We start from the raw sequence: 9584 nt of genomic DNA, 5'->3' as shown, positions 1-9584 counted from the left end.
TTTCTTCCTCCTCTTCACAATCTATGTAGAATAATTTCTTCTTACCATGCTTATGACCTTTAGTGTATTTTCTATTATAACAGTAACAAAGCCTTTCTTCTCTTTTTTCCTCTAGATGTTGTGAGTAAACGTTGTAGGTTGTGGAAGACTAGGAGTAGCAACATGTTCATCTTTATATTTGTGAGTGTTAGACTTCCTTGCCACCCTAAATGCCTTCTCCAATGAATCCGGTTCCCAAATCCGAACCTCATGTTGGATGTTATATTTTAAAGTCGCTATGAAGACATCAATACTATTCTCCTCTCTAATATCAACTACACTAATATTCAATTTTTGGAAGTGTTCAATGTGCTATGCTATTAAAGCCTTTTGTTTGAGATTTATCAATTGGATAAAGAAGGTGGTTCTCTTTGTATCTCCATAATGGGTCTATCATTTCTTCCATAAAATTTGACTAGGTGACAAGTGGTTTATGAGAAAAAATCCATCTATACAATACAAACTAATTGGGTTCTAAATATAAATATGTAATACATACCTTTTGTGAGGGTTGCACATAATGTAGATCAAAATATTGTTCCATATGTAGTATCCATGTTACCGGATCATTTCCATAAAGCTTCCGCATATCTATATTTCGAATGTGATGGTTCCTAAACCCCACATCGGAGTCTCTAAAATCATAATTCATATTCCTTTTGTCCTCATCATGATTTTCATGGATTACCTTGTCACCACCAGGAAATCTTTCTTGCAACAACTTTTTCCACCTTTCCAACTTCAAATTCACCACATCCATATATAATTTAAGAACCTCCATGTTACCTTTTATACCATCCATGTCCCCTTTTTATCCATCCATGTCATCATTGGTGTCTCTTTGTGAGATCAAAATTTGTTGCACTTGGTCCCATAATTCTGATATATCATGTTGCAATTATTCCTCTTCATTCATCATAGTAGAGATTTATGAGGGATTAATGGGTGTAGAATTTTTTTTGGGGGACGAATTTTAGAAGAAAATACTAATATCTATGCTTCAATATGCCATTTGAATCACTTGAAACTGACTTTTTGTAACAAAAGTTAGGAAAAATTAAAAAATACACACCTTTTTCTTTGTTTTTAGGAGCTCGATATTACAACTATTGTATCTCTGTAATTTTGGATCTCCAAGGTTTGAAATTATGTTCTATGGTATCCCTTTGAGTATTATTTCCAGCCCCAAAAGTTAGACCTATATTGGATTCATCGAGAATGAGTTATTCCCAAGATCCCACGATAACCTGATCATCAAATGGTTTAGTACAACAACTTGTATAAAGTTCCACGTGTCATTGTTTCAACCTTTGGTCCTAAAAGTGGTACACAAAAAACAACAGTCCGTGTAATTTCATTTGCATTTGATGAACTATAAATCCGATGCTCAGAAACAAAGTTATGATAACTTTCCCTACGTCACCTATTCGAGATTGGATTCTAGAGCCCGTAAAAGACCTAACTTCGTCGGATCATATCTCCACAAATATAGCAAACCAAGATTGAAATGTCTACATGAAGTTCACCAATATTGAGGCTCCATATGGTCAAAATATCAACTTCATAATCCTTGTATAAAAAAATTTATAGCAAAAATTGTAAGATAACCTATTTGAAGAAGTGAAACCCTAGAATCCAAGGTTATGATACCAAAGGTTATGCAACCAGCTCACAAAATGGAAGAAAAGATAGATCAACGACTTAGAAATTAGCATCTTTGAGGGGGAAACCTTATTTACATTATATAAATGAACAATTACTAGATGATAGAAATGATAATACCTCCTTGGTATATATGGTAGTCTAAGGGGTCACAATATAATCAAAGCCTACATAACAATAATAATGTAAGGGCACAAAAATAAAATTAATGGGCTTTTATGGGCCACAACCATAACAACATGGGGGATACAAGGGAACAAAAATAACAATAGGGGCTACACTAACAATAACAACAAGGGGAATACACTAGTATTATAGGGACCTGACATACCATATAGGCACTCATTTTACTTGCCATAGCATTACTGATATCTATTATCGTAGAGATCTAAACTATATCGTGTCAAGTCCTTCGTGACATGAGTCCAAGGTATGTTGTGTGGGAAACCATACTTTATTATTTAAATATTAGGTATGGGTATACCTACCTCAGGGATGTACTTTATATGTATCTAACTATGATATTTGTAGCCCCTTACAAGTTCTAAGTTGTGGTTCCCTCCCTTTGCCTATAATTTTGAGATTATAATATTGTATTTTGGCCATTAATTTATACTATGACCTCATACGTTAGGGCACATATGTTTTATCTCAAAATTTCATGTCCATGGGTTCATTAGGGGAAAACATCATATTGATGACTAAAATGAAAAAATTGGTCCATGTAAGCTTAACAAAATGTAATTTTTTTCACCATCCACTCGCCTGAGGAACTAGTATATAATGCTGTTAGGCCTAACTATGCTCCTAATAAGTTGACAGGGAGATTTGGAGGGACAAACAAATGACCAATGAGTCAACAAGGGAGATTTGAAGTGACAATGCACATGGATAAGAGAAAGAGTGTCAAAGTTGATCACTTTTCCAAGAAAAAGGTGAAATCACTATATCAAACATCGTTAATAAAGTTTCTAGATGCATTGTGACCACATTTCAAACTCATCTATAAAAGAAATGCCTTCCATGGAACAAAGAGAGAAAATTATATGATTATGAAGTGTTGAATTATTAGAGACTTTTAGACTTCCTTGCGATAAGTTGTAGACATTGTATGACTTGATAGTGAGCTATGTTGAGAGGAAGTGATCCAAGACCTTTTTCCTATAGAGGTATTAAAGAATTACATGCATAAATTGTAGCTTAAACATAGAAATTTAATGTGCACATGAGAGAAAAGGATAAACACATAAAGCATTAAAGAAGACAACAAGACTTGATAATGGAGTTTGTTTGACTTGGAATACGTCTCTGGGAAATGCTCGATCAATGGGGATGCCTTCATTCATTAAGTGGCATGAGAAAGAAGAGTACAAGCATCAGTTACAAAAAAGGAGTTTAACACCATACTGAAAAATGGTGAAAAAAATGCAGAACTCTGATGGAGAAACTGACAACACCATTGCATTCTTGGTGTCAAGAAATGTTGAAACCATATAAAATTTGTCAAAATCTGACAAAGTGGAAATTCAACCCTCCTACAAAATTCTGCCTTGAACTACGTGCACTGCCTCCCCTCTACCTGGGCACACTAATAAACTATGTTTAAATATAAATTATAGTGGAAGATTTCTCAATAATTCTGTTGTGGTGTAGTGGTTATGGATTCAGTTATGACGGAGGACATCCAATAGTCAAACCCCGCCTCCTCGTTTTTTAACATAACAAATTCTTTAATTAAAATCTGGGTTGGGTTGGGCCAGCCTTGGGTGGCCTTGTTGCGGGGAAAAATGCCTATGCAAGACGATCCTATCCACCAAAGGTGTGACAGTGCCTTAGCAACAAACAGAGACAACTATTCTGGTTTCTTCCTTTATGAAATGGGAAAGAAGAGAGATCAATGGACTTACCGGTGTCTTCCGTTTGTCCCTCGATCTAGATCCTCTTCTCCTTTGGATGTTCACAGCTACTTGCCTCCTCGCAAAACCACAAGAGAACAGCTACTTGCCTTCCTGCAAGATCACAAGAGAACAGCTACTTGCGACAAGAGAACAACTACTTGAGAAAAGAGAAGAACATAACACAAAGGCAGATATTCATATTCATAAACGATTCAGGATTAGAAGTAAATTAAATACACTAATGCAATCATACATCAAAGATACATTAGTATATAGGAGAAAACCAAGATAGCTTTATTGATAAATGACAAGGTTCAGGAAGAGATACAACCCAGAGGGCTCCAATCCAGCATCTCCTTCCCAGCAGAATGGAATTCCTATCTTCGCCTCCCTTCAAAGCATTAAGCACCCAATGATTCCAGTCTCAAACCAACAACAATTCTTTGCAATAACAAAATTCCAACCTCCTCTTCCCATGGAGGAGAGATCTATATATAGATCTTTTGGAGAGAGGATGAGTCAGCTTGAGGCTGGTATGAAACTGACTAGTGTCCTCTCCCTCTCTCAGTTCTTGAGTCCACTTGGAGGTTCTTGCTTCCACTGGGAGATTTGGAACCTCTTACTCATCACCAGTCGAATTCCCTGATACAAGTGTCATTTTGGAAGCTTCCTAGGCATTGACACCTTGAGGAATGAGCCTGCCACTTGTCCAGTTATGCTCAGCGCAAGTAGCCTTTGTTGCATTTGACATTCAACGCAGGTAGACAGTGGAGCAGTTGACATTCAGCGCAGATCCTCAGTGGAGCAGTTGACATGATCCAGAATTGGCTTGTTTTTGAGTGTTTTCAGGTGGAGAACTTCTGTGAATTGCTGTGGTTTGTTGGCCTTGTTCCTCTAGGGGTAGGAACAACATGTTTAGGGACTTTGGATCCCTTGATTATGGACATTTCATGCTCAATGCTGTAAGGCACAAAAATGTCTATAACAGTTGCTCCCTAAAGTATGAGGCCGTTTATCGGGTGAAATGCTTTATCCAGGAGGGTCCGAAGTTCATCCATTTGCTGGGAGGAGACCTGTAATAAGATACAATACAATACATTATGATTCATATTGCTTTCATGATCTAGCTGAGGCGGGCATTCCCATGCTCAACTTTATAAATTCATTTTTGTACATAGCACAGACAATCGTCTGACGGTAGACTGATAATTTTGGTGAAATTATCATCCTTTGAGTAGGATGATCATCTGCTGCAATGATGTACATGTCAAATGTCTTTATTTTTCCTGAATATATATCGCAGCCCGGATGGATGAAACTAGATCCGTGGTCTTCAAACTCGTTCGATCTTCACTCTAAGTACAAGTCGATCCATGTGAGAATTGCGCTGAAGTCGAACATGGAAAGACATCGCTTGATTACCGGTCAATGATGTAAACCGTTAACAAGCGCAAGAGGAATCACCGATAATGATAATGACCCTCAAGGTACTGCAGTACAATTCACGTGGTGTGAATACAGGACTTGGCGTCGAACACAACGCAAAATCTTCTGGTCGAAGGTCATTGATGTATACCTGTCACCGGAAGTGAGAAACCTGCCATTGAGGCATGCAAGCTTCAAAGTACTGAAGGGGTTGTTCCTAGATCAACTTCTTGGATAATGAGCTGATGTCGACAAGAAGCGATCCGTCAAAGGAGGGCCTTAATGAATCCCACATCAGTGACACGGAACGGAGCTAATGATTTTAATGGAGGTGAAAACGATCTGTGACATATGATTCAGGGTGGCGGTCATGAATGGATGAAGGATAATGTATGGCAGTGGATGGGACCCGGTTGACTCTTTCTGAACGACTTCTCTTGAACATATGGCGACACTGATGCGATGGATCGGTAGCATTACCCCAATTATGGATGGTATGGTGAGACCATGGTGATGTGACCGGTGAATGAAACAACCCAACCCGATTGTGGTATGGAGGAAAAGTGTCATGTTCAAGAGCGACTTGCTACCATCAAAGTTTTCTTTAGTTTTCTCCCAATTTTTCCCCAGTCATTGCTGACCAGAACCTCTTTATTTTTGTCAAGCTTGAGGAGGATAACATATGCTTGTTCTATAACCTGCCCTTCGGGCAAGCCCATCGCTATGTTTTAACGAGCCTAGCGATAGTGAAACTCGTTCTCGTCTAAAGACAAGTTTGTCGCTATTTAGTGGTTTAACGAGTCTAACGACAAAGACAACTCGGTCCCTTTTCATTTTTAGAGAGTCTGAAAAGGTACGTAAAGTTAACTCCAAAATTCCTTTTTCGTCATCTAATCCCTTAAGTCCGAAAAAGTATAAAACAATACAGAAGGGATGAGTTTTCGATCGTTTTAACGAGCCGAACAAAACAGGCGCTCGATCTTTTTGTGCAATAATCCCTCAGGTCCAAAAAGATTAAAATCTAGAGGAGGGATAGCACTTCCGGTCGCTTTAACGAGTTGGAAGGCCAAAACTCTGCAATCTTTTCATATTTTACGAGTCAGTTGAAAAGAGCTTAAAGAAGACTCGTCTTTTGAGGAACGAGTGATAAACAGGGTTAGCAGCTGATTCCAGGTACAAGTTGGAATTCTCCAATCACGGCAGTGTCACAAGGATGGCTAGGTGAAATCACTCTTCGCAGCTGTTCCTCAAAATGGGTAAACAATCAGATGGAGGTGAACGATCGGCCAAATGAAAAGTGGAGGTGATGGTGCACAAAACACGACCAAGGCTTTTATGGTTGATCAGGTTACATACTCAATGGTTATTTACCGGGATGGGTTCATTTTTAACGAGATTGAATGCGCCAAAACACTGCTCAATATCGCTTTTCTATTTTTTAACAAGCATAAATTCCGCGTTAAAACTGCTCGACATCGCTTTTCTATTTTTTAACGAGCATAAATTCCGCGTTAAAACTGCTCGATATCGCTTTTCTATTTTTTAACGAGCATAAATTCCGCGTTAAAACTGCTCGATATCGCTTTTCTATTTTTTAACGAGCATAAATTCCGCGTTAAAACTGCTCGATTATACCAGTCATATGATAAGAGTGTCTCATTGGAGATCGCTATTTTTTATGGAGCTTCATCTCACTACGCTTTGCTCCGCATCCTTTCTTTATGCAAGTTCGGAAACGACTAATCCTACGAGTTTAAAGGGTTAGACCTACAGGTTTAAAGGGAGGACCTAAAAATTTAAAAAATAAATAGTCGCCCCTTGCTTACACTCCAAAAGGTTTGCATGCCCCCAGGTATAAAACAGAATTTCAAGGTTACCTCTACTTCTCTTCCGCCAAAACATTTGTTTTAACGAGAGAGGCTTACCTCTTTCAGGTTACCCAAAGATTGTCTCGTTAATCTTTCAAACAAAACACTTCTTCGGCAATGTCTACCGAAATAGACAGAGGTGAGTGACGTAATCCCGCCACCTCACATAACTTTGACAAAAGAATCTTATTCTAGAACAACCCTCTTTCCTAGACGGATGGGGTACGGACTAGTCATATTCTCCCGCGGAAACCTACCTTATACCCAAAGTTTCCCTGCCGAAGCAGGCCAGGATGCATGCCCCCTGGGTTCCAGTCGTATCCTCCCAGATTACTCGCGCTCATCAGGAGGACGGACCGTGGGTTGTGACACTTCTTGCGTGAATGGACCATTTAGGGATGGTATATGACTACTTGCGGTGCGTGATCCGGGGAATGAAAGTTGGTCCATGAGCTTGACCATTCTTCCTTCATGCGGAAAACACATTACTCTAAAGAGTGATGAGACGATGGCTCCCATGCAATATATATAGTCTCGTCCAAGGAGTAGGTTATAATCCAAGGGTCCTTGAATGACCATCACGTTCATTTGAACGGTCTTCCCTTTCAATGTTATGGGCACATTGGGGAGGATCCCTAAAGGGCGACTGGTTCCCTTATCAAAGCCTGATAGATTTCTCATTTCAGGCAAAAGCGCAGGCGAACCAAGCGCTTTCCAAGCAATAGAGGAAAGGATACTCACAGATGCCCCTTCATCCATAGCTGTACCAGCCATTACCATTCTGTATATTTGGACGATAATTCTGAATGGTTTGCTAGCTGGCAAGCGGGGTCTGCCTAGTTGGTTCCAGTCAAAGGACACAACCAGGTTGCTTGGTGGTGGGACCGAATATACAGCCGGATAGCGCTCTGATGAACTTCCTTCCTGCGATAAAGGAATGGTGGCATTGCCCCCTTGATCATCAGAGTCAGTGCTGATGAAGAGAATTTGGACGGTGTCGTCTTTATTCTCCTCTGTGATGATGTCATTCGAAGATAGAGCCTCTGAAGGCAAAACCGGGTCAACTGCCATTTCAACCTTTAGACTTTCGTCAGGTATGGATTCAGACGGTTCATCTTCAATGACAGGTGTTTCGGCTGACCACCTGGGCGGGTCAGCCGGGTTCTCAACTAGCGAGGGACTTGGCAAGAGTTTTTGATATCCAGGAGGAAGATGCGCTCGTAAAATCGGGCGATCTTCCAGAACTCTTTTTGCCTCGTCTAAGAAGGGACAACGGTGGATGGCGTGATCGCCTTCACACAGTCTGCAGGGAAATTTAGCTTTCCCACTCTGTCCTGGGGCTTCACTCCCACTAGTTGACGGTGAGCAGTCGACATGGTTATCAGAGGTTGATGCTACCGAATTGTGCAAACGGGGGGACCAGTCTCTTAGTATCCGAGGGATACAGGGACAATCTCGGTGGAAGTGGTCTCCCTTGCATATGACGCATGGCGATTTAGGCCTTACGAGTGCTGTGTGTGGATTCTTGTCAGATGACACTTGTTTGCCCCCAGTCGCCTTTGGCTCCTTCTTCTTCTTCTCTTTCTTCTTCTTCTCCTTCTTCTCCTTAGGAACTCAGTTTTTTGATTTACCAGTTCCGTCAAGCGAAGAGGAAGGAGGAGAGGAAGATGAAGTAGAAGGCTGGGAGGCAACTCTTGTCTGATCTAACTGTTGACTTGACTGTTCAGGAATTGTGGTATTCTGAACGACATTGGTTGAAAAGAGCTAGACTGGTAGGCCAATTGTCAATCCTGGAAGCGACAATGTGGCCATGTTGGGTGCACCAACATCTCCCCAAGAGGAGAAGGGACTAGGATTTCCACCAACGGGAATTCCTTGGTTGGTGTGCTCCATCAACCTAAAGATCAACGCGGGAATAATGGGTGATTGTTCTGTTTAAAATAAATTGTTAACGACGCTTTAGACACAACTTGCTTTTTCACTTTTAAAGAGTCGAGAAAAAGCTAAAGATGACTCTAGTCTCCTTCGATGTTTTTACGAGCCCGAAGTGACAAATGCTCGGATGGACTTTTTCTGTTATAGAGTCTGAAAAAGGCCAAAAGAAACTGCTCTGGAGATCTAGGCAGAGGGTGTGCCAAACTTTTCGCAAAACCACAGAATACTTTTTACGGTACGGGTGGTCGATCTTCGTGAATGCTGTGTTCACTGCATTGCGATCAGTAGGGCGGCCGACACGGCTTCCTAAGGATAAAGGATATATGCCTATAGGGGTCTCCCAATATATACGCGATGGTACGTGGGAGCACAATCCGTACTAGTGCTATCGTCCCTCAGGAGGAATCACCCACCTTCTACGATATCGACAGTCACTAGGCTTAACGACGTCGGAACACGTCTCTAGCCTAGACCTCTATGTTGTGCGTTATGTTGCAAAGCGTTGTTAGGTTCATTCAGTTTATTTTAAGTTGATCGTTTTAGAAGTTTGCCTTTCAAGGTTCACCATGAGATGTACGATACAAATTCCTAAATGCAGTCTAAAGATGATAAGCAAGCTTTATATCTTTTCAACTTTGAAAATCCTAGCTACTAAGGGAAAAGAAAGACACCATCTTTTCTCAAAGAGCAATCAGCACACTCTAATGCACTCTTCCTAAATCAAGCATGCAAACTTATCAAAATGCAAATGCACAAT

This window comes from Pinus tabuliformis, chromosome 9 (genome assembly GCF_031772625.1).
Source record: "Pinus tabuliformis cultivar Carrire ecotype Pingquan chromosome 9, CPIR1, whole genome shotgun sequence".
NCBI lineage: Eukaryota > Viridiplantae > Streptophyta > Pinopsida > Pinales > Pinaceae > Pinus > Pinus tabuliformis.
The sequence above is the reverse complement of the archived record's forward strand: the minus strand, read 5'-3'. Positions refer to the sequence as shown.